The sequence below is a fragment of the Drosophila sulfurigaster genome, unplaced genomic scaffold (assembly GCF_023558435.1).
Source record: "Drosophila sulfurigaster albostrigata strain 15112-1811.04 unplaced genomic scaffold, ASM2355843v2 contig_104_pilon, whole genome shotgun sequence".
Lineage (NCBI taxonomy): Eukaryota > Metazoa > Arthropoda > Insecta > Diptera > Drosophilidae > Drosophila > Drosophila sulfurigaster.
In genome coordinates, this window is record NW_026909659.1 from 278,894 (window position 1) to 284,484 (window position 5,591).

A 5,591-nucleotide genomic window follows, 5' to 3' on the forward strand; every position below is an offset into this window, starting at 1 on the left:
CGGCCAACATCGAGCAGAGTTTGCATGGCCATGCCATCGCCCTCCAAAACAACATTGACCGACGCTGACCCACCAGTCACAGGCCATGACTTGCTCACCATACGGACGTCTTTCTTGAAGGCCTCAAGAGACATGCTGTCCTTGAGGTTCATCTCGTAAAGATCACTCATGAATTTGTCAGGAGCAATCTGCGAGTGAACGCCCGTCACCACAATTTTTGGCCCCAGTTTGACATTAACACTCACTTCCAGCCCCACCTCTTTAAATTTCGCGTGCGAATAATCGCACCACCATCCAGAAGAGGACGAACCTCGTGCACCCGTACACCCAGGGTTGGACCTACCTCCTTCACCACCTGATCAACCACTTCCTTTGAGGTCTTCGCAGTCTTGCTGCGGACCACGAGGGACCATGTCTCTACTGGCTTAGGTCTCGGCGTCTCCGGGGTAGACGGCGCTGCCGACTTGGAACCGCCTTTGGCAACTGGTGCACGCAGCGGAGCACCCCCTGGCACTGGCAGAAGAAGCTGCCTTCTTTAGCTTCCTTGCTGATGCCGAACCCGCCTTCCGTTTAACCTTCCCGTCAGCCACCGAAGGGAGGTCGTCCGTCGACGCACCACAACCCCCAGCACCAACGACCGGCTTGCACGCTGGCATCTAAAACTTTTTTGCAAGTCTTAAAAATACTCAACTGTACTCACCAGAAAGTAGGTCACTCGAAACTAAGCTACTTTAAGAGCGCTTAAAATAAGCACACGCACGCACACACTCTCAACGACGCGCGACGATTTTCCCACGCTGCTCACATGCACACAGCGAATGAGGAGCACACGCGAAACTTTTACCGCTAACTAAGAGATAACAAATAACTGTTATCGCAAAAACACTACAAAATGCAGGCACCCGCTAACACGTCTGTTCAGCTCGACAGTTGAAACCAGACTGAGTAGATAGGGACAGTAGGAATCTCGTTAATCCATTCATGCGCGTCACTAATTAGATGACGAGGCATTTGGCTATTTTTTTGTAGGAAATGAATTTGCCCACACAACAATGCCATATATGGATGGCACGTCATATGACTGTTTTCCCTTTACTTTGTACATAATAGATGTTGGCCAGTGTAGTTGACTTTCAATGAGGAAAGTAAACCTCGGTGCTAACCCACTCCTTGGCGATATCCAGTATGGAACATGAACGTTTTAAAGCCGCAGACTCCGCCATCTACCACCCTGGTACTGATAATATTGCTATCACCAGCGTTAAGGACTCCCAGTGCTCTCAGTCGTTTTACCGACCGATAGCTCCAGATGCCCCTCCAGTTTAGCGTAGCAGAAACGATTTTGATGTCCTCATGTGCCTGATAATCCCGAACCAGAGCCGTTCGTACGTCCTGTCTGTCGTAGATCTCAACCATACTCTGATGAGCTTGGTCAAGAACAAGTCCGTCAGTCACTACCTGAGCGTCGACCACTATCGTGTGATCTGGTCGGAAACCCACCAGGTCCGGCTTATATATCCTGTTCTCTCTCTGCAGACTTGGTTCAGCAATGACAGAGTAGCCTCTCGTCTCAAGTCCCTGCTTGAGATAATTAGCTACACTGTTGTGTCTAGCCACCCGCCTCCCATGCGTACGATGACACTTCTGCAGAATGTGGTTTAGTGATTCGGGAGCATCACATCCTGCACGACACTGCCTCTCCAATTCGTGCCTTCCCCTCGTGGTACGAGACCGCGTGGGTAGGGCATTTATCCGCCGTTTGATCCCATTCAAATAAGCTTTTCCAGTTAACAAACGCGTGGGTGCGACAACCCATCCGTTTTGCGGAGCATAACGCCCTGCTTCACGGAGACCGCTACCATCAACAGAAGAGTGCAAGCTATCCGCCCAGTACGAATCAATCAAAAGGCGTGTATCCAGAGCCGCATCTCCCGATGCCTTGCACCTATCTCGGGCCCTCCGAATTTCCGCACTAAGGAACGAACTGGCTGTCTCGGATTGCTCGAGGTGGGGCCATTTTATGTTCGTTAACCTCTGTATGCGCAGCATTGGAGCTGTCCTTCGAACTGAGTGAACACCGCGACCCCCACTTGTGTGGGGGGCATGAAAGAAAGCTACTGACACATCCATAGGAAGATCTAACCATTTCCTTACGACCGACCGTACCAGTCTGTCACACTTTCTCAAAACGCCTATTGCCACACTACCAAGGGTAAGCTTGTGATATAGCTGTGGAATGAGGACAGTTCTGAGGGCGAATAACTTCTGCTGTGGCTTCAGGGGGGACCGCGATATGATATCCAATCTGGGACCAATGTCCTCAGTCGGATTGTAGCGGGCCCTCCCGTCCGCAGTGTACTGGATGCCAAGATACTTCCATTCCTCAGAACGCTTCAAGCTTGGACACTTGCGCGAACCTACACAAAAGCTCCGTGATTCGATCACAGTACACTTCTGCTTCGGTTGCCCCTTGACACTAACAGTAAAACACTTATTAGCGTTTAGGGTCAGCCCAACGGACGCCAAAAAGGAGACCGTGGTATCCAATAATGCCTGAAGGCCCTTCGGTGTAGAAGCAAACAACACCAGATCGTCTGCGAACGGTGCAGCGTTTGTTTTGGCATTTCCGACACTGACACCAATCTCGTCCGGTAGAGACCTGAGCAACCGGTCGATGACCAAGTTGAACATATGTGGAGACAAAGGGTCACCCTGCTTCACACCTCTAGCAGGGACGAATTCCTCTGATCTCCAGCCTTTACCATTGAGACTAGTGCCACCTCCCAAGTACAAGCTACGTACGTAGTCAACAAAACCCGTTGGTGCACCATACGCGGATAGGGTGTCAATTACCGCTGCGTGAGACACAGAGTCAAACGCTTTGCTGACATCAAGTGTCGCGATATAACACGACGCATGACGTCTATGGTGGTCCCTCAGGATTAAGTCAACTATTGTCGCGTTATCGGCGCAACCGTCAGTAGGAAGAAACCCCCGCTGACGCGGATCCCAATCGACTGATGAGGCCAATCGAGATGCCAAGATGGCATTGAGTTGTCTAACTATGACAGAAGGCACCGATATCGGACGGAAGTCTTCTGGTCGGGATGCTCTTACCGTCTTCGGGATGAAAACGGTTCGAGCCATTCGGAAGAGTGTGGGTAGTATGCCACACCAGAGAATAAGGTTCATTATGCGAAGCATAACACCACTGGGAATACTCCTGGCAGTTCTTGGAGATATTCCGTCCGGTCCGGGAGAAGAATTCAATGGCACTTGACGCAATTGCAGGTCCCTAGACGTAATAGGTGACCATACCCCCTCAAGTGTCCCATATGGGGCACGGTGCTATTGCAAGAGGAAAGGCTCTGCTGTGTCATGACTTCTCTCCAGTATGGTTCCATAATCTCTTGGTTTGGCATTACCGACTCGTCGGGTCCTGCCAGCAGGGATCCGATGCATCGACCTTTATGTTTGTCCCAGTTGCGCTGAACCCTAGCGAACTGCTGCCTTCTATTTTGTCTCCTATTGCGAGGCTCAGGAAAGACTCTCGCCGAAACCGGATCTTCGTTTCGATTTGGAAAAATTTCCAGGAGATAGTTAGACAAACACTGGAGAGTTGCTTCTTTGCCCGAAGTCTGCGCTCCATCAATGATAGATTGCAGAACCTCGACTCTCCACGATCGATTACATCCCACAGGGCCGAAGCCCCGCTGTATCCGCATGAGGACGTCGTCCGAATGTATCGATGGTGTGATTGGAACCGACTCTGACATTGAAGAAGAAGACTCAAGCCCACTTATACTAGGGCGGCGCGTAATGGTTTGTGGTTCATTAATTTCAGGGATAAGAGCCGCTTGCCCTCTTAGCTGCTCGATTTTTGCCTTATAATTATCCCTCTGTCGACACTTTTTAATAGCATCGACACTGCGTTCTGGAAAATGCAACGCCAGCTTTTATTAATAAACCTCTCGCCATTTGCTATGAGCTCAAGTTCCTTCCTCGCCATCATGGCCAATTCTTCCTCACACCACCTGGTTTTCACGTCAACACGCGTACGAATCTCATCAAGCCTGTCTTTGTGCTGACGCGACATGTGGACGCCTAAACCGGTCTTTGTTCCAAAAGATCGGCCGCGTTCCACACATAGATGTCCAACAACTGGATTAGCATCTACGTTCCTTCCCTGATGGGCTCCTACGGATGCCGTAGGAGAATTCACTGAATAACTTTCAGCTATCCGAGGCATGTTATTAGAGTTTGCACCATCAGTTTTTCAGGACCATCGGGGTGTTAACCCAATGGCCCCTTTCGCCGCTCATATTCGCTGCTGCCGAAACTACATCGGTCCAGCACCCGGAGGACACCACGAGGAGGCCACATTTTAGTGGGGCACATGTTGCCTATGAGTCGACTTGATCTGACTAACGAAGGACGGTAGCCCATTTGCCATTGCTGAGAAATGAACCATTATTCCCCTTCTGCAGACCCATTGATCCTCCAAAGAGAGAGTCATAGTTACTCCCGCCGTTGACCCGCGCTTACTTGAATTTCTTCACTTTGACATTCAGAGCACTGGGCAGAAATCACATTGTGTCAACACCCGCTAGGGCCATCACAATGCTTTGTTTTAATTAGACAGTCGGATTCCCAAGTCCGTGCCAGTTTTGAATTGATTGTTAATTGATAATCGTTATAATTTAAAAGAACTAACTGGTTGCCCAACTAGTATTCTTAAAAATTTTAGCAAGAAAGTTCCACAATTGGCTACGTAACTAAACTATCCGGGGAACAAGAAACTACCATAAATGATAGAAACTCTATTTACCCAGAACGAACACATAAACCATGTTATTGTTTCCCAATCAAGCCCGACTATCTCAATCTTCAGAGCCAATCCTTATCCCGAAGTTACGGATCTAATTTGCCGACTTCCCTTACCTACATTATTCTATCGACTAGAGACTCTTCACCTTGGAGACCAGCTGCGGATATTGGTACGGCCTGTTGAGAAGTTTGCGTGTCCCCACCATAAATTTTCAAGGTCCGAGGACAAAATATCGACACAACAGTATATGTCATGCTCTTCTAGCCCATCTACCATATCTCTCTGCGAAAGACTTCCATGGTAGTACGGCTATAAAACAGAAAAGAAAACTCTTCCGATATCTCTCGACGGCTTCTTTATGGTCGTTCCTGTTGCCAGGATGAGCACGAGGCCCATATTTAATAACAAACGGATACTCAACAGGTTACGGAATTGGAACCGTATTCCCTTTCGTTCAAAATTATTCAAGTTTTTTAATTATGACAAAATTTAAATTTTAGTTACTTTTTTTTACTTGAAAATTTTCGGCTTTCGCCTTGAACTTAGGACCGACTAACTCGTGATCAACCACTGTTCACACGAAACCCTTCTCCACTTCAGTCCTCCAAGGTCTCATTCGATTATTTGCTACTACCACCAAGATCTGTACCAATGATTTGCTCCATGCAGGCTTACGCCAAACACTTCTAAGCACACCATTGTACCTTCCTACCCACTAAAGTTTCAAAATTTATATTATAAGTAATATAAATCATCTACTTTA

General features: G+C 48.4%; 1 long non-coding RNA gene across 1 annotated transcript; it reads left to right on the forward strand.

Moving 5' to 3' along the window:
* Nucleotides 1–868: 868 nt before the first annotated feature.
* Nucleotides 869–4,729, forward strand: LOC133849647 (uncharacterized). The gene is made up of 2 exons (XR_009895406.1): nucleotides 869–1,025; nucleotides 4,509–4,729. It is a non-coding gene; the product is annotated as an uncharacterized LOC133849647 (long non-coding RNA).
* Nucleotides 4,730–5,591: the final 862 nt, after the last annotated feature.